The following is a 21001-nucleotide window of genomic DNA, read 5'->3' on the forward strand; positions in this document are numbered from 1 at the left end:
AATTTCTGTATAGTGCCCCCTATCTAATCAGTCACTGAGTCACATACATTCATATTTTGAAAATGTGCCCCTGCTACCCAGAACACAACACTGTCCTCAGTCATTTCTTGATCCCAATGTTGTTGTGCTCAAGAAATACTTAATTAGATTTAATTCAATTTTCCAGTCTCTACATAGATGTCTCTGATCAGCCTAAGAACTGTCTCCAAACGTAAGGAGAGAAGACAATCTCAAATGTTGATGTTATTTCATTCATGCAGAATGACCATCAGTTGTGGTCTGCTACTCCCACTGGGTCATCATTGCCATGACAGCCTCAGACCGACCACTGGGCTGGGTGGATCATTCTTTGGATCATTCTGGGGTTTTTTGTTTGTTTGTTTTTTAAGATTTATTATATTTATTTGAGACAGAGAGAGTGAGAGAACATGAGAGGGGAGGGTCAGAGGGAGAAACAGCCTTCCCACTGAGCAGGGAGCCCAATGTGGGACTTGATCCCAGGACTCCAGGATCATGACCTGAGTTGAAGGCAGTTGCTTAACGAACTGAGCCACCCAGGCACCCCGCATTCTGGTATTTTTCAAACTCCTTTTCTTCATCTTTCTATGGATACCTTATGCACATAATAATTTCTTAATGCCCTTCAGTGTTTCGTGCTAGTCACATTTTTAATCTTACTAATATGTTGCCTTTGCTACTAATTTCATTCTTATATATCTTGAAATATTGAAAAAGCAATATTAAGAAATGGTGATGCTGTATTACCTTAAAGACTGAAATGTAATGTGATTAGTGGTCATTTTCCTGACTAGGGGCAGGGAGGAAAAAACAGGGTATTCAGTATCCAGTCTTGGACTAATTCCAGTCCAGAAAGACTCTCACTTCAATCTCACTCTGGTGTGAGTTCATAGGTCACTGTGAAGGACACAGAAATACCAATTATATCTCTCTCTTTTTTTTTTTTTCCCAATTAGATCTCTTCAGGGAAAGAGCTGGGGTTAGCTCAGATGGCACAACAGATCGTAAATATGTTTGTTTTATATTGATTGGATGGAGAGACCGTCTTTCATACCTCCTAGAAAGCAGGAAAGTTTTTAAAGGGAGGCCTGCTCTTTTCTTTTATAAAGAGAAATGTGGCAGAAGAGGAGATACAAGCAGGAATTGCTGGAGCAGAACAAGCCACAGTCCCTAGGGTCAGGGGTCCTCTGCACGCCCCACCGGGTTGTGTCAGTCTTGTGGAGAGCTGTTTTTTAACCTCTCCTGCACTCTGAGGCTTTCCCTTATCTTTTCTGAGAAGGTTTTTAAGATGTAAGTAAAATAAACATCATACAGAAATAAACAGAAATAGAGATGAGAAAAATAATTGGCAAAGTTGATCACTTTTACCAACTCACTGTAAACACTTTTGAGGTGGTTTTTCCCCTCTCATGTATATGATATATGCCTCAGTAATACTGTAGCCCCCGGTGAGGCGGGGCCTGAGTGGCTCACTGGGTTGGGCAACTCTTGGTTTTGGCTCTGGTCATGATCTCAGGGCCGTGAGATGGGGCCCCGCATCCTCAGCGGGGAGTTGGCTTCCCCTCTCCCTCTGCTCCTACCCACAACCCATCCCCCAACCCCTGATTGTACCCTCTAAAAAGAAATAGATAAATCTTGTAAAAAATATATTTTAGCCTCCAATAAATGTTTATTAACTAACTTAATTAATGAACTAATTAAAGGCTAGAATCATACAGGTTTGTGCTCTGATTTTTTTCCACTTTAACTACAAGTTATATGTTTTACAAAAAACATATAAACAAATGAGCATGTCTATGTTTGAAGAAAACTTGATACGTGTGCAATTAAACTCACATTTATTTCACATTTAATGGGTCATGTAATGGTATCTTTTTTTATTGTGTTCCAATCATGTAAAACATGTAAAAATCATCCTTAGCTCACAAGTTATACAAAAATAGGCAGCAGCCTAGACATGGCCAGTTGGCCTAGAGTTGGCTCCAGATTCTAGGGATTCCTGGGTCAAAGGATGCACCATCAGGGGCACCTGGGTGGCTCACTTGGTTAAGCATCTGCCTTCGGCTCAAGTCATGATTCCAAAATCCTGGGATCCAGCCCCATGTCAGGTTCTCTGCTCCATGAGGAGCCTGCTTCTCCCTCTCCCTCTCCCTGCTGCTCTCCCTGCTTGTGCTCTCTCCCTCTCTCTCTCTCTTTCTCTCTCTTTGTGTTAAATAAATAAATAAATAAATAAAAACTGGAGGAAAAAAAAAAAAAGACACAACATCAACCAGGCTTCTGCTGGTCATTTGGATGGTTACCTTCAACCCTATTTCTTGGTTGGTAAATTTCTGGGTTCAGCCATTTAAATAGTCAGTGTTTTCCTCCTGCATCACATCATTCTTGAGAGACTACACAGAAGAACTACTTTCTGCAGTTTATTGTCCGGACAGTAACCATTTTCTTTTAAAATTGATTTAGGGTGACAAGACTGTACGAGAGGTCACCTGCCTTGAGCCACCTGAAGCAAGAGAAGCTCTAGTTTAGAACGGGTCAAGAAGGGGCACGCCAAGATTTCATCATCTCCTCTTAATCTGCCCATTCAAACCCATTTCATTCTAATTCTTCAGCTGAGCCTGAGAACACCTGGACAGCCGCCACCTTCAAACACAAAGACAATTATTAAGTTAATCCCTCTGCATTTCTTTCTCTATCCTGGGTTGATAATGAGGAACAAGAACTATTTCCTTTTGTGGATTGTGAAACTGAAGAATAAAAGTGCCTTTTCTCTGATTGGACAGTAACTCAGAAAAAAAGGAAACCATGTTCCCTGCCTCTAGGGCTAACTGTCATGATCATAAATTAATATTTATTAAGCATCTTCGGGTTGCATTCCACTGTGTGAGGCACAATGGCAATTAGTCCCATTCATTACTGTACATTTAAAAATTTTTTTTTCAATTTATTAAATTGTATCCTGGATGATTAGGTTGCTTCAGGCCGTAAGTGCAAAATTAAAAATATTCAATTAGGATACATACAACAAAGCAGCCAGTTAAAACACGGTGCATTAAAATATCAGCTTTACAGTTCCTGTCCTCCAAATCTAGAGGGGGCAGATTTACAAGATGTTCTGAAGGCCAGAGGACTTGCAAGAACGGCAGTGAACTCTTTACAAAGAGGAAACCCTTTCTCCAGCTCTCCATAGATGGAAATTGGGGCCCAAGATTTGTGGCAGTTTATCTCATCTGCCAGAGCTTTTCTAAATTGCTCCTTAATTTTAAGATATGGAGAAGATACATCTCCTGTTTTTATTCCAACTAAAAGTTAAGAATCTTTCAAATAAAATTACTCATTTAAGAACTCTTCTTTATATTCTCTCCTAATGCTCTAAATATTTTTTAGGGGATTTTTAATATAAACCAGGCAATACACTTGATCTTAGCCAAAAGGCCAAGAAGCAATCAAACCAGGCAATAAACTAAACACAAAGAAAACAGTCGTTTTTCTTTATGAGAATGTCAAAAGAGTTAAGGCCAAAGTTACTCACGGCTAAGGGCGACAAATGGACAGAGTGGTATTCCAAAGAAATCAGCTCAAGGAGGTGAGTTACAAGGGGGTTTGCTTGTCTTTTTTTTTTTTTTTCCCCTTAAATATTTTATTTATTTATTTGTCAGACAGAGAGAGAGCACAAGCAGGGGGAATGGCAGGCAGAGCGAGAAGCAGGTTCCCTGCTAAGCAGGAAGCCTAATGCAGGACTCCAGCCGAGTACCCTGAGATTGTGACCTGAGCTGAAGGTAGACGCTTAATCAACTAAGTCACCCAGACATCCTCCTCCTTTTTTTTTTTTTTTTTAAGGTTTTATTTATTTATCTGTCGGAGAGAGAGTACAAGCAGGGAGAGCATCTTTACAAATGAAGGAGAAACCAAATGTGGGCTTAGTAAGTATGTGATTGGTCTAAATCACATAGGACTCTTAATAAATACTGCAGAGAAGGGTGCCTGGGTGGCTCAATCATTAAGTCTCTGCCTTAGGCTCAGGTCATGATCCTAGGTCCTGGGATGGAGCCCCACACTGGGCTCTCTGCTCAGCAGGAAGCCTGCTTCTCCCTCTCTCACTTCCCCTGCTTCTGTTCTCCCTCTCTCTGTGTTTCTCTCTGTCAAATAAATAAATAAAATCTTTTAAAATTTTTAAAAAGTAAATACTGCAGAGAAAAGGGGTCAATTCAAAATAGTTTGACTATTAAAAAATCTTATTAAAAATCTATAGGTTTGGGGGCACCTGGGTGGCTCAGCGGGTTAAGCCTCTGCCTTCGGCTCAGGTCATGATCTCAGGGTCCTGGGATCAAGCCCTGCATCAGGCTCTTTGCTCCGCGGGGAGCCTGCTTCCCCCTCTCTCTCTGCCTGCCTCTCTGCCTACTTGTGATCTCTCTCTGTCAAAGAAATAAATAAAATCTTTTAAAAAAATCTATAGGTTTTTTAATAGTCAAAAGTTAGAAATTCAATAGGGACACTAAATAGGATGAAATTTAAATAGGGACAAACAACTCTGCAAAACACTGTGGAGTTCCCCAAAAAGTTGGAAATAGAGATCCCCTATGGCCCAGCAATTGCACTGTTGGATATTTACCCCAAAGATATAAATGTAGGAACCTGAGGGGCATGTGCACCCCAATGTTTATAGCAGCAATGTCCACAATAGCCAAACTATGGAAAGAGCCCAGATGTCCATCAACAGATGAATGGTTGAAGATGTGGTGTATATATACTATGGACTATTATGCAGCCATCAAAAAATGAAACCTTGCCATTTGCAACAACATGGATGGAATTAAAGGATACTATGCTAAGTGAAATAAGTCAATCAGAGAAAGACAATTATCGTATGATCTCACCGATACGTGGAAATTAAGAAGTAAAACAGAGGATCATAGGGGAAGAGAGGAAAAAATAAAACAAGATGAAACCAGAGAGGGAGAGAAACCATAAGAGACTCTTAACCACAGGAAACAAACTGAGGGTTGCTGGAGGGAAGGTTGGTGGCGGGATGGGGTAACTGGGTGATGGGCATTAAGGAGGACATGCGAGGTAATGAACACTGGGTATTAGAAAAGACTGATGAATCACTGATGTCTACCTCTGAAACCAACAATACATTTTATGTTAATTAATTTAAATTTAAAAATGTTTTAAATAAGTTAAATAGGGATGACTATAAAAGGACATACCTAGAGGGAAAAGAAAAGTCAAGAATATAAATGCAACATAACAAAGAACTGATTAGGCCTCGATAAAACAGAAGGGAACCTGGGTTAACATTTGACAATGAACTGAATTAAATCAATAATGGAGCGTTACTGGAAGATAAGCCAATATAAGTTTAGGATATTTTGATGTTTGTTATCCTGTCAGAGGTTCAGGTGTGTAAAAAATCATTCTGTGTTAAACCCAAAAAGCATGATTCTGAAAAAATGCCTTCGAACCACTTAGAGATGATTTAAAACTAAGACTCCAGCATTCATCTCTGCAAATATGATAGTACGTTCTTGAGAAGAATCTCAAGCATTGGTGTTTTAAACAAGCTCGTGTCATGATTCACACGCAGTCTGGTCTCGGGGCCACACTTGAAGGAACACTCCACTCCAGGGTGTGACTGATTCTTTTCAGGCACAAGGTCTGCTGTTCAGGTACCAACTCTTGGTAAGGGACGCCGCCAGGACTTCCAGCGGAAGGACCTGAGGACTGGGCTTTGTACAGACCCGAGAATTCAGAGTAGCTCCATTCATGGCCAGGCCACCCATTCCTGTTTTTTATTTCTCCAAAAATATAACCTTTTACTAAATAACTGCTCAAACAATATATGCTATGATTTGAATATTTCTCTGTCCTCCAAGCTTCTTGAAAACAGGGACTGGTTTTTGTTCACCCTGGTAGCACAGCAGAGCTCAAGTATATTTTTTGTTGGATGTTAGGCACAATGATTTATCAGTGTTGTAAGATATGATATATAGCATATCTGTATTAAAGAAATATAAATCCCTGACTGAGATACGCACTTACAGTAAAGCATTATCACAATGAATGGAAAAACTTTTTCTCTTATTCTTGTACTTGGTATTCACCCAATTCTACCTACTCTGAGGGCTTTCAAGCCATTGCAGATGACCCTAACACTCGGTTACAATCTGCCATAGGGAGGATATTAATTGCCTTTTTAAGATCAACACTGTGTGTCACTCTCCTCCCCACACTTAACCTTCAGCCCATTCAGGTCTACAATTGCTTTCTACTAAGACTTCTTTCAATGTCTCTACGCCTTGATGCTATGGCCATATTTACACTCTAAGTTCCAAAGGTCCCAAGCCACAGGCTTTCTTGTTGTCTTGGTTAGCAGTCTCTCTGTCTCTGTCTCTCTCTCTGTCTCTGTCTCTCTCTCTCTCTCTCTCTCTCTCTCACACACACACACACACACACACACACACACACACACACAAACACCCCAAAGCAGACAGTATTTGATTCTGTCTAATCCTCTTCTTCTAATCCCTTTTCCCCCACTCTAGCTAAACATCCTCCTACTTATTTAACTTAGTTTGGCTGTTTTTTTCCGATAACATTAACTCGTCTTCCCAAGGTTTCAGATCCTTTTTGTCGGATCTTCATGGGATTTCTCCTTCTGCGGCTGGAACCAAGCAGAACTCTTTTAAACCAAGTTATACAGTGGTTGCCTCATAAGGCAATCCTTGTCCACCACTTCAAGCTCAAGCTGTAGGGAACTGTTGCATTCAGTAGAATCTATGCCACCTTTTGAAACCTATTTGCTAAATTAACATGTTTTCAGAAAAAAAAAATCAAAAACTGTTCCCTAGGAAAGATTAAAGGTATTAAGGCTGTCTCATCTCTAGACTGGAATGGTGGGGACTAGCTTTACTTTCTTCAGCTCCATGGAGAGCTTTGGGGAAAGAGGTGTCTGGTTACTAGTTACTCCTGTCTAGAGAGAATAAATAAGAAACTCAGGGCTTAGGTTAAAGCAAGAGAGTCACAAGTTTTCCAGCAGAAGGAACTCAGCAGCAACAGTCCACTGGGGATGAGAAGAGCAAGCGGGCTGGAAACTCTGGATTTTCTATTTGCATAAAAGCAGGGCCTGGCTGAGAGGCTTTCCTGAAGCTGTGTTGAACCAGATCAATCATAAAAAGAAAGAACAACTATAGGGATGAATATGGATGTGATTTTCCTCAAGTTAGCAATAAAAGGAGTCTTTGATGTCGGCGTACAAGATAATCAAAGGAGATAGCACCTTAAGGAGGTGCTTAAGGAACAAATGAAGTGAGGAACGAAAGGACTGGCCAGTGGTCTGTCACACAGTAGGATGACAGAAGTTTGTGTAAACCAATACACACCGAATCCACGCACTTGCTCACTCACTCATTCCACAGCATGTACTGTGCACCCACCACGAGCCAATGCTGTTCCAGAACTTGCTAGAACAAGTACTTGCAGTACTTACAGTCTAGTTCTTACAAAAGAACAAAACAGAAGTCCCCTCCCCATGTAGCTGTCATGCTATTAGTGGAACACTCACAACAAATGACAACTAGAATAAATAAGTAAATCCTAAAGTAAGTTCAGAAGTGATAAGTGAAGAGAAAGACAGACTGCAGATGAAGGGAGACCAGGAGTGCAGCGGTGAGTGCTAAGATGCAGAATTAGAGTGGTCAGGACAGGACTCACAGAGAAGAAAGATCCAAGCACAGACTTTCAGGGGAGAGGGACTGAGTCCAGAGGCTATCACTGGGGGGATTGTGTGTGTGTGTGGGGGGGGGTTCTGTTCTAGGCCAAGAGAAAGCAAAGGCCCTAAGGCACAAGACACTTGCTGGGTTCAAGGACGAGCATGGAGGCCATGTAATCAGAAGGGAGTGAAGCAAGGGAAACAGGAGAGGGGGCTGGAGGGCAGAGGGGTACAAATGGGTCATGAAGGGCTTGGTCAATACTTTGAATTTTACTGTGAGAAAACGGGAGCCATGGCAAGGTTTCAAGCAGATGAGTGACGGGAGATGACTTCTTTCAGAATGCTCGCTCAGGCTGCTGTGTTGGAAATAGGATGAAGAAGGGAAGGGCAGAGGCAGAGAGAACTCCATGAGATGCCTGCAATAAGGCAAGAGATGAGGGGGGCTCGGACCGGGGAGCTAGCAGTGGAGGTAGTGGGAGCGGACCAGGTGATAGCAGGTTCTAAATAAGGAGGGAAAACAGTTCAAGAGCTGCCACAGACAAGTTGTGCCTATCCAGGAAAACCTCGCACCTTCCTTTTTTCATCAAGGAAACAAAATAAACTGCTGTGTGTTTGTGTTGTTTATACTGAATGGTGCTGCTTGCAGAATTTCTCAAAGTGACTGACAGCATCTGATGTAATGATGAGTTTGCTCTGGCAACTATTATAAAATAGCAGATAATTTCTCTTACAGACTAATATGCTGATGTTATGTGTGCGTTTCGACAGCAGTGATTACTGGAGTCAACAAACAAGTAAATTGACTTAAAGAAAGTTACAAGTCCTTTTACTCGGGTGTTGGCCTACACCTTACATATAATATACAGTTTGTGTCTTCCAAAAATTAAAAATTAAAAAAAAAATAAAGTGGAAGCTCATTTGAAGGAAGCTCATTTGAACGTGAAAGACCATTTGGGGGGCAAAGGCAAATGAGGAATATAAGACACATGTCCATTTATACACAAAATCATTTTTTCTGTTTTCTTTAGTCTGATCAAATATTAAATATCATGGACTGTGTGCTGTTGGGTTCTCTCTTTCAAAATGGAAATCCACCTATCCTCTACCACCTGGGTCATCCACCACCGTGTCTGCTCCAAGCCGGGGGTGGGGAGGAACTAGTTTCAGCTTCCCACCCCTTCTGCATGCCTGAAACTTCCATAGCTTTCCTGGTAGTACTGCAGGGAAGGGGTCCACTCAAATCACAGGATCACTTACACATATTCATCAGGGGACAGCTATCAGGCCAATCCCCTTCAACACTCAGACTCCTTCCTAGGGGATCTCTTCTCTAACAAGCAATCCTGAGCAAGGGCAGTCCATTCAATGAATGGAACTGTCTTCTAGGCACCATGAAGGGTACTGAGCATACACTTAGGGAGCATTTATGGCTGCTGGCAGGTTAGCAAAGGTGTTTCTTTCATTCAACTGACTGTCTCTTTGTAAATTTTGCCTCCATCTGGGATTCTGTCCACCAGACAGGAATACTCAAAGACTGTGTCTATCCCTATGTCTACGGATCAGCCCCTTCTATTTGTAGACGTGCTTACCCTCATGAATGGGGACAGAATGGACCCTGCTTCTTGAAACTTGAACCATGCTGGAACCAAAGGTGGCACAGCTCGGCCTTAGCCGCCACCCTGCTCTACCTCCCTGTCTAAAAGCCTACATCCATCTTGACCCCTGGGACACCATGCCCTCCACCCCCAATCTTCCTCTGGTAGCCAATCTCTATCCTAGTCATCTTGCCTAGATTTCTGGGCTGCCGATGACCATTTCCTCATTTTAACTACCCATTGTTTAAGGTATTAGCAACACTCCTGCCTGAGTGACTCAGTTAAATCTTTGGACAGAGTTAGCTTTGGGACCTCTCTGCTGTCCTGTAATACCCCTGCTCCCAGCCAGGGCATGTCCCAGCAGGGTCAGACCTCTCAGCCCCCCTTGTCCTCTGTCAGTCTGTATGTCACACCTCAAGGATGGGTTCTGCCCTCTAGCTAGCTAGTACCACCTCCCTTCCCTATCCAGTCTGACCTGGCCCAGGGCAGCGAGAGCAATGCAGCCCTCAGCTGTGCCTTCCCTGACTCCAGAGCTGGTCACAGGGCTGCTGTGCCCATGAGGGACCTTAATTAAAGGCTGCAGGAGCAGTCCTGCCTGCTGGGATTCCTCACCTTTGTTTGGTTAGCTACCCTCCGTGCACCTCCCCTTGCCAGGATCCTAGCTGCCTGTCTGGTTACAAAGGGAACTGCCAGTGCCTTTTCGACTCAAGGAGCAGTTAGAGGGACTCCCTGCAGAGCCCGCAGGGCAGGCGGTGAGAAGCCTCTGCCACTCCCAGCCTCAAGCTGCTCTGAGCAAGCTGCTCCCAGGCTGTCAGATGTGGCCAGGAAGGTTATGCATCTGTTTACAGAACCTGGGCAGAGGGCTCACACAGGGTCATGTCCCAGGAAGACAAGACCCAGAGCAGGAGGGAGATGTGCAAACATAGGAGAATTTAAAAAGGAAGGAAGACAGAAAAAGGGAGGGAAGAGAAAGAGAAGGAAAGAAAAGAAAGAAGGGAGGGAGGAAGGTGTGAAGAAAGGGAGGAAGGAAGGGAATACTGGAAGGTGGGGAAGATTCTAGAGATCTTTTCCTACATCAAGCTCTAATTAATACCCTACTTGTGTCTTTTGTTATATTAAAACAAACATGTTTTCTGCCTTCTAAAACAAAACCTATTCTCCATTTCTCGTTGCTCTGGATTTGACATTTTGAGCAAAGAGAAAAGATAAACTCCCCCTTAACCAATGACCTTATCACAGATCAGAAGGTAGATAATGAGATTCTTGTGCTTTTTCTTATAAAAATACTTTGAATTCTGAATAAAATGCGTTAAAAGCAGAAACAAGCACATTGCCCATCTGTACGCAGGAAATAGCTGATTTCTTCATGAAGAGCGGAGACAGTGGGGAAGGCACTGATATCTGTCCCTTGATTTGGGGTTGCCGCGCTGCTACTGAGCCATTTAATCTTATCAATAATTGGGGGAATATTTATTTTATCCAACTGTAATGAAGCAGACATATAGAATGTAACCACAGAGTGTCTAGAGACATTCAACAGTTAACTTCAAAGTCACCTTGACCATGATTTCTAGTATCTTCTATTTATCTTACTATAGAAATCTGGGGGGTGGGAGGTGGCATTCTCCAGATTTCCTTAAAGGAAAAGCAAAATGAGGCATCTGAACAGCTCAAGCGTGTCAGCATGGCCATAGTTGTGAATATATCCAATGTGAATTTTTGTGGGCCAAAATAAGTCACTTCCGTTCGGACGGCCACTGTTAATTCACTCCACTTTGTTCAGACATGCTTAAGTGTGACACAAGGAATCCAGGGGCCTGGGGGTGAGGCTGCACCTCGCCATAGTCAGCTCATGCCCATGAATGACACTGAGCTGGTTATCAAAGAACTGTTTTCCAGAGGATCATTGTATCCTGGACAGCAGCAAACAAAAGGACTCTCTGTGAAATCCCCGGTCACTTTGTGGAGTCAGCAGCCACCTTTGTTAATGATCAGCCAACACAAGGTGAAGGCTTTGTAGAAAGCGGCACCTGGAAAACACAAGCACCACCCAACCTGCACAAGCAGGACTGAGCTGAACGGCATGCTCTTCCGGAAAGCAGGGTGGTCTTATTAAAAGCCAGAGAATTTTTAAAGGGAGCCCTGCAGAGCACAAAGTAGAGAGCCCTGCTCAAAAATATTTCTCCCATTACCTGATACCCCAAGTTCACCAGTAGAAGTCTATCTCTTTACATGAAAATGACACAGTGGTAACTGCTCTACAGTTAGAGGCCGGCACCAAGATTTTAAAAGTCAGGCACCATGGGCAAGGCCTCAGACTCGATGGGCCGCAGTTTCCTTATATGCAAAGCGGTGATAATAAAACCTCCTCTACCAGCTTCGGCGGGTTGTTTTTCATACCCATCTATGTCTCTCTCTCTCTCCCGCATCGTAACCGTACTTCCTGCCAACCGCCGCTCGAGCATCTTCCTGGCTCCTCTGTATTTAGACCTTTTGAAAATTACTGTTTTCTGTGAAACATCTGTTGCAGCCAGCAGTGGGCCAATTGTCTGGAATCTCTTTCTTGTCCTGGTTTGGGGTTTCTCCAGATCACATGCCTCAACATCTCTGAGCAGTTCGTGGGACAGCCGAGGGCAGCGTCTCTGTTGGCTTTTCTGAGCCACTCGGTTGCTTTGTTTTTCAACTCAGAGCCTTTCAGACAGACTTCTGTGGCCTGAAGAAAAACAGGTGGTGTGAGCCTCATCATTGCCCTGTGGTCCTCCCTTTCTCATTTCCTTTTTTTGGCTTTCTAGTCATGCTTTATTTGCATTTCTAGACCTCCATTCGAAGGAGATGCCATTTCTGCGCTCTCACACCCAGTCTCTGCACTTCCTTTCCCAAGGCAGCTGCTTGAATGGAAATACTGTGGGCTTTCTAGTGCTGCTGAGAGCGGTTCTAATCCTGGCTCTGGTATTTACCAATGAAGCGAGTAACGGTGACTTGTCTGCATTTCTAGCCCCTCATCTGTGTAAACGGAAATCATGCCTATCTATTTCAAGGAGCTCTTGGGTGATAAGAGATGATCTATATGCAGCTGAGTCTTCCACATGATCAATAAACATTAATTTTCTAACTCCTCTGTAAATGCTTTCTTCTTTTTATTCCTTGCTGTGTCTTACTTTCATTCTAAGATTCTTTAACATCAAAGTTCTTTGGACCTTTCTTCCCCAGTCTTTTCCCGATCTTCCTTCCTCAGCCTTTTGGGCACTGTTGCTCAGTGGTTCAATACTTGAGCTTTTGTCTCCGAGAGCCCTAGGTGCAAAGATGCACACCTCAACCCCCCTTCCTCCCAGCCCCACCATCGCGAAGCCACCCACTTACTCTGTGAAATGGGGCTGACCACAGGGCTCCTCTCAAAGGTTGTGACTCAGTGGGATGGTGGACAGTATGGGTGGTACATAGTCACTAATGTTAGCTTCATTCTTTGTCCCCCTGAGTCACTATTAAATCTTGCTCTTTCTTTTGCATCCATCATGAATGATTTGCCTTCATGTTCTTGTAACCTCAAATTTCCTCTTTCAGATGAACTATTCCCCCTTCTGCCAAATTGCTCTCTTGCCTACGCACACATATTACAAAACCATTCAAGGGGCATCAGTCTGTTATTGTGCCAGAGGACACTTTCTTAAATGGAATTTTATTCCTATTGATGTCTTAAAGTTGCATGCTCTAGCCATGTAAGGACAAAGCCTGGCTCGTTTTCACTGTTGAAGGCTTATCTCTCATTTTTTATCTCTGCCCACAACACAATATCCTCCCCTCTATTTCAGATACCTGCTTCCATTCCTTCCATCTATAGTCCTCTCTTTCATGCTCACGATTACTTCTTTAGTTTTCACCCCTTTATCTAAAGATTCACCTTCCCCTGATCAATCCAGAACAGTAACTCTACCTCATGATTCACTCTCTAATACGTGATCTACCCAATATGAGAAGAAACAGATGTTACCCAGTGGCCTTGCTTGATACCATGAATACGCTAGTCTTCAGTTTAAAATCAGCCAGCTGCCAAGTTTTTCTAATTCAATGGTCTTAGAACATGGTTTTGCCTTTTTTTTTTTCTTCTCTAAAAAGGAGATATTTAGTGACAAATAGAGATTCTCTGGTAGTCTGGTAGAAATCCAGATATAGCTCCCAAAAAAATTTCCCATCTATCCCAGATTTCACAAGTCTTTTCTCAGTTGTCATACGGTCATGCCCAATTTCCTGACTGCATACCTAACACCACAGTGCCCCAGCTTCTGCGCCTAACCCCACTTCTTGCTAACACAGTTCTGGCCCACGGCCAGCAATGAATCTGTTACCATACCCAATCCTACTCTCCTGTAGACACACCTCTGCCCCTCAATCTGCTTGCTGATAATATGCAAACAAAGAGCCTCTACAAGATTCAGGTCTATAGCTTCCAGTAATTTAACTCATAGTTGGTACCATGTTCTGAGCTAACATTACACACCCTATCTCAATTAATCCTCCCAGGCATCATTTTTAATTTCTATTTACATCTGGAAACCCCGGAGAGGTTAAGTAGCTACCTCAAGGTCATTTAACTAGTCATTTAACTTGTGTCAGGACCTGAAGCCAAGGTTGTCAGATTTCAAAGCCTGACCTCTTCTTGTTCAGTGCCTCCTTAGGAGGAGTTGTGAAGAAAGAAAGGGAGATTATTCAGAATTTCCAGCCTCTAGAACCTGCAGAACTTCACCAAGTCCCTGCTCTCTAGGATTTCAGACATCTAATTTGATATTTTTCTGAACATGAGAATCCTTCTTTCATCCGTGGGTATTACTCATTGCTAGGCCTATGTAAATACTCACTATGCAATGCTAAGAAAGACAGGGAGTCTGTCCTTTGAAAGCCCACAGCAGAGAGAAGGAGTTGATTTTCCAGATCAACAGAGGGTGAGCTGCAGGAAATCTTCATGAACCTTCTATCTTTTGACATATCAGGGATCTAAATGAGAAATGAAACATGGGAATGGGTCTTTCTAAATCACCTTCTGGAACAACTGCTCAGGTTTAAGGCGGGTGAACCAAGATAAGGTCTTGCCACAAATGATGTATCTGCTCTAAATACAGCCACTAAAAGAGCAAAGGTGGCAAGTCTTCCCAGGACTACTCTAAATTCTTCCACTAAAGGTAATCATTGCAGAGCAAAGATGTCCTAAGGCGTTAGACTCCCAAGCATCAGGCTGCTTCGGAAATCCCCAAGCTCATCATTCTGTGTCTGGGCTCATTCTTGATGATGAGTATAAATTACCAGTTCTCACAACTTAGACTTCACTGTGGAAGCTGAGTTTAGCCAGAGTATTCCTGACAGTCAAGGCCACTGGGCCATCAGTGACTTGGCAGGCAGGAAGGACCAGTATTCACTATGTTGCAGGAGTCAAGGAATTCTCCCACCTACACGAAAGACTGTGTTTTTACAATCATGCCGATGATAAGCCTCTTGGATAATTTTTTCTGAAACTAAAACAAGGCTCAGAATGTTGTCACTATCAGTTCTTGTGTTTATGCACTTACAAACACGTTCATTCAAAAAATGCCAGGCACTTATTCTAGGTGATGGGAGAGAGCAATGTGCAAGGCGTTCAAGTTCACGGCTCTCCCGTGGAGGAAGCAGAAAATAGATACACACATAAATAAATGCACAAAGTACTTTCAGGCAGTGATTAGCACTTTGACTGTTTCAATAATAATATCAACAATGGAAGTAATACCAGCAGTAACCTTATGTAGTATCTAATACAATCCAGGTAATGTTCAAAATAGTTTATTTACATTAACCCTTTTGATTTTCACAACCATATGAGGACATTATTACAGCTGTTTCCACTTAACAAATGATAAAACTGAGGCATAACAAAGCTAAGTGATTTACCTGACTTTGTGAAATAAGGTAATGTGACAGAGTGGTGACGTGGGGAGCTACTTTAGATTTAAAAAAAAAAAATTAAAAAAGGAAAGAAAAGCCAGGGAAGACTCTCCTAGAACATTGTATTAGTCAGAGTTCTCCAAAGAAACAGAACCAATAGGGAAAATGACAGATGATAGATAGATACAGATAGATAGATAGATAGATAGATAGATAGATATAGACAGATGGAAGATAGTGGGTAGAGAGAGATTGATGGTAAGGTATTGGCTCATGCCATTATGAAGGCTGAGGAATTTCATGATCTGCCATCCATGAGCCAGAGACCCCAAAAAGCCAGTGGTATAGCTCAAAGGCCTGCGAGCCAGAGAGCTAGCCCAAGTCTGAAGGCCTGAGAACCAAAAGCCAAAAGCAGGAGAATAATTGATGTCCCAGCTCTAGCAGTCAGGCAAAGATGCAATTCCTCTGGCTTTCTGTCCCATTTAGGTCTTGACAGGATTGGATGATGCCCACTCACATGGGGGAGGGCCATCTGCTTCATTCAGTCAACCAGTTCAAATGGAAATGTATTTTAGAAACACTGTCATAGACACACCCAGAAATAATGTCTAACTAGTTATCTGGGCATCCCAAGGCCCAGTCAACTTGACACATAAAATTAACTATCACAAGTGCACTTCTTGTCAACCTGGCAGTATATACATCTCCTTAAATAGTACTTAATTTGCAAATAAAGAAAATATGGAACAGCTGAGTGGCTCGGTCGGTTAAGCATCTGCCTTCAGCTCAGGTCAGGATCCTAGCGTCCTGGGATCCAGGCCAGCATCCCATCCAGCTTGCTGCTCAGCAGGGAGTCTGCTTCTCTCTTCTCTCTGCTCCTCCCCCTCCACTCAAGCACCCATGCTCTCTCTCCAAAACAAACAAACAAACAAACAAACAAAAAACCCCTTAAAAATAATAATAAGTTATAATTCCACCAAATGTGATATTACTCTTCAGCCCCTAACTGAAAATGTTTTAATCTCTTTCCCAGAGGAGGAGGTAAAGTCCTTGAGTGATTTTATTCTTCTCCTTGATATCTTGTAAACTTCAATACTACAATGTAAAATTAGTAATACTTAATATTATCATATAATATCAATATACCTTGTGTTACATGATAAAGGAATAAGAGGAAAGAAAAGATATTTGACACATACACACACACAAATGTATTCATAACAAATTAAGGAAGAAATGCTCGTTATAATAACATCCTTCATTTCTGTGACTGGTCACATGGTTGTGGCTGGTAATATTCCATCCATGGCATTCCTCAAGGGAACTCAGCCTCCCCTTCATGCAAGGGCTTTGGCTCAAGTCTGGGAATTCATTAAGGGGCCATGACTCTGTTTTTATGGTTCGGGTGAGATTCTGGTTCACTTGGCCTAGAACTTTTTTGCTTATAGAGATCAAGTAAGCATTCATCAGGCTTCCTATCTCTTTGATTTCGAGGAATACTATGATCCACTCATCACCTCTGTAGGCCTACATGAGTCAGACGACTGATTGCTGTTCTCATTCTTCTACTGTCCCTTTGCTGTCGCTGTTGAGTGTTGCCACCTGGCCCCCACCTCCACTCCCCACCTCGGGCATCCAATTACTCCCATCATACTTAGGTTTCCCAGTTCAGTGGCTGCAGCTCCCACTGTGAGGTCTGACCTACAGGGAACAATTAAGAGCTCTCGAAGGATGTCAGGGCCCCCCTCACACATGTATTTCTCCCAGTACTGGGGAAAAGCAGGTCTTCTGGACCTTCCCAATGTGGGGAAGGAGGTCTTAAATGACAAATCTACTCTAACATTCCCACCTCCCTAAGTCTTTCCGTCCCTTCCTCTACATCAAACCGAGGTAGGTTGGGCAGTTTGAATTCACTCACACCTTTTGAACTAACCAAACTGTTAGAGCCCTTTCTAAATCCCTGGGCTACAGCATGAAATGCAGGATCTCGGTTAGTGAGCCCACATCCATAAATCCAGCTTGATCCAACCTTAGTTTCCCTTCTCCACGATTCCACACTCTTAGTATCCATTCACACAGACGGTCCCCAGATTTCTGTCTGTATAAATTAGAAAACTCAAGATCTTTTGGACTTCTTTATGGGTCTCACTTTGTACCTCACCTTTAGGACCCTGCTGAGCCTTGAGGTGGTTTTAGGTCTAGAAACAAAGAGGACTGGTGAGGGTGTGTCCTGAGGAGAAGCAGCATGGTCTGGCATGACAACTGCTTCAGGCATTACGCAGTGAATAAAGTGAATCCCCTCAGCTGGAAGGGCCAGTACCACTGAAGGATGCTGTTACTACTTGGGGAGAAGCCGCTATTTCTGGGGAGAGCAAGGAAGTTACTTCCAGTGGGGTGGGGAGACCAATTCCACTCAGGGTAGGGAGGTCTCTTAAACTAGCAGAGAGGACTCGTCAGAATTTAGGGGCTCAATGTCCCCAACTTCATCAGGGTCATCCCACATGTGGAAACTTACAGGATCTGATTATTTCCCAATCCATACCCTCACTTTTACAGTGGACACCTTGCAAAGGTGAGAGTTCAACATACATTGTATGCAACTGTATGAGCCAGTCACCGGCAGAGATTTTGCACTGGATTTTCAGCAATCTCAGCCCTGCATCTACTGGAGAAAAAGGTCTCCTTCAGGGTGCAAACAGAAGCCTTCAGCTCATTTATACAGTGCTTGAGCTGGGAATTCAAATCTCTGAGCTCATCCTCTTCTTTTACTACTTTGTTCAGAGACATGAGGAGTTGTCCACCAATGTCATTATATTCATTCGTTTTCCAAAAATGTTAAGAAGTAGCACATATGCAGTCATTCAACTGCTTACTTCTTACAAGTGGTTGATTTGGAGTATCCAATGCAGGTATTTTGCATATCTCTATTACAAGTTCACTCCATGAACTATCAATGCTCTCTTTACTACCAGAAATAAAGTCATTAGTGTCATTCAAGCCAAACAGATTAGAAAGCCAGTTCAACAGTCTTTGTCTCTTTGGTTCATTTAGACCCGCAATGGACTAGATGATGCCTCCTCATATTGGGGAGGGCAACCTGCCTTACCCAGTCAACAATTCAAAAGCCAATCTCTTTGGAAACAACCACCCCCCGCCACAACACACACACACTCAGAAATAATATTTAACCAGATATCTGGGCATCCTATGGTCCAGTCAAGTTGACACATACAATAACCATCATAGGACTATTTCACTGAAACCTAACGGGAAGGAGCCAGCCCTGGAATGTTGTGAGGGAAGAGCACTCCTAGAAAATGGAATAAATGCCAATACCCTGAGATTGCTACAACATAGATATGTTTTAGGAAAAGCAAGCAAGTCAGTGTGGCTGGAATGTGGTGCTTGAATGGGACAATGGGTAAGCTGAAGCTGGAAGGGGGCTGTAAGCAGATGATACAGGACCTTATTGGGCATGATCAAAGCTTGAGTTTTCTTCAAAGAACAATGGGAAAATGTTGAAGAGTTTAAGATGGGAACTTCCAAGATGGGAAGAGTTTAAGATGGGATGTGAGGCACAATTTAAAAATATGAGGATGCCTGGGTGGCTCAGTCGGTTAAGTGTCTGCCTCTGGCTCAGGTCATGATCTCTAGGTCCTGTGATGGAGCCCCACATTGGGCTCCCTGCTCAGCAGGGAGTCTGCTTCTCCCTCTCCCACTGCCTCTCTCCCTGCTTGTACTCTCTCTCTCTCTCTCTCTTTCTCTCAAATGAATAAATAAAATCTTAAAAAAAAAATAGGACTCTGGCTTCTGTACGGAGAACAGACTATAGAAACAGTAGTAGTGGAGGCGGACGGAGCAGTTAGGTGGACATTGCAGGAACACAGAGGAGAGGCAATGCAATGAGAAGTCAGAGGCTAGTAGGCAGGTGAGGGTTTCAAGATATGTTTTGGAGGCAGAGTCAACACAATTTGCTGTTGGACTGAATGGAGAATGATAAGGGAATGAAGAGATCATTTATGATTACTACAGTTTTGGTCTGACATAGTGACTTACAAGAGTCAGTCACTAAATTTTTAGGAAACTTTGAAGCCAGTTGTCAAACACAGCCATTATGAACAATTAAATTATGTAAATTTCTAATTAAATAAGTTATATTTTTTAAAAAGGTAATCAGTACTCAAAACTCATCACTTCCTAGTTATTTTACTATATGTTTAACTATTATTTACAATCTGGAAGTTACTTATGGCTGTGTCTCCATTTGCTGGAAATACTCCATAGTGGGCAGCTGCCACACATCTTTCCTGCATCCAGTGACATCACTCTGGCACCATGGTCTAAGTATTCACACCATGGAGACTGCAAATGCTATCATCAGGGCTTGATTTATTCTTTGGTTGACTGTCTAGACTTAGGAAAATGATGGGAGAAATGTCAATAATGCAGATTAGATTTAAAAGTGTGTTGTGTCTGTAGATGCTGAATTATGAATAGCACAGAATACTGAGAAAATAGTCTCCCAGCATTCAAAAGTCTTATCTGGTGTAGCACTTCTTCCCCATCCCTCTTTCTTTTAGTCTAGAAACTAAGCTTTACCCAAAAGCAATGGTTCAACGGCTATACTGGATGGGGGTGGGGGGAGTCTAGCTTTTCCTTCATTTTATTTTCGTTTTTCACCAGGCAGAGACACATAAGGAGAAAATATTTAAAAAAATACGTGCTTTCTGTATATATGAGTGTATTATGTTAGTTGGATTTGCAGCCATACTACAAGTGACTTGTAATAGAGGCCCTTGGACCAGAGGGACCCGTTAGGCATGCAGCAGGCTGACTCCTGTCCTGCACAGACAAGTCAGTAGCTCAGTGGGAGCTGAACTGCAAACCCTAAGAGGGCAAGGAGCCTTGTCTGCTTGTTCGCTGATGAGCCCTGAGCACTTTCAACACTGCCCGCCACACACTAAGCACGAATAAGCATGTGCTGAATAAATAAATGCTTTTTAAAATTGGATAGTGAAGCATTTACATGAAAAAGTGCCTCCAAACAGAAGCTTGGAGACCCAGTGGAGGATTTTAAGAGGCAGTCATGCTGGCTAACAGCAAGAGAAAAACTGAGTGTATGTGGCTATTTTTTCAAGATTGAGAAGAGATCAAAAAGAGAAATAATATCAATACTCATCTAGATATTCCAGAATGAAATTTATTCCCTTCACTTCTCCTCCCTGCTCTCTTCTAGCATCTCCAAACAGATTTGGTAATGTTTGATGGTTTTCCTTGGGTATTTTAACAAAGGTTGATCTCCTACTGGCATTATAGCATGATTATTTTTCCAAGACACCTGTTCAAAAGACTAAGCAGGCACTTCAGAGTTCTCTGAAAGAAAGAACCGTCATGGAGATTTTTAAAATATGCATTAACTCCTTTATTTCTAAGTCCTTACCTGAAAACCCCACCAAGATATGCCCTTCTAGTGCCTAAAAAGCAGTGTAGAAGTTTTTGTGTACCTTAAAAAAAAATTCTGGAAATGACTGTTACAACACGTCATTTCTCAACCATTGTTCACACTGGCCAATGAACAGCAATCTTGGGTTCTGTAGTGAGCAGAGCCAAACAGGTGACATCAGACTTCAAAATCCCAGGAGTGATTCTGGCCTGGCTCTGACTTTCCCAGAGGCAAAATTATCCTCGTGCAGAATACATCACAAATCCCAATGATAACTGTCTGTTCCTAGGTTTTTAAGAAGGGTATAAAAAACAAAGGCCTTATGTC

At 42.6% G+C, this 21001-nt stretch overlaps 1 protein-coding gene across 1 annotated transcript in view; it reads right to left on the minus strand.

Annotated features, from left to right (window-relative positions):
- The window catches only part of SSPN (sarcospan), a 104057-nt gene that overhangs the window by 60145 nt on the left and 22911 nt on the right, over positions 1-21001 (minus strand). The window lies entirely within an intron of this gene.

This window comes from Lontra canadensis, unplaced genomic scaffold, assembly GCF_010015895.1.
Source record: "Lontra canadensis isolate GAN:19392208 unplaced genomic scaffold, GSC_riverotter_1.0 scaffold9, whole genome shotgun sequence".
Taxonomy (NCBI): Eukaryota; Metazoa; Chordata; class Mammalia; order Carnivora; family Mustelidae; genus Lontra; species Lontra canadensis.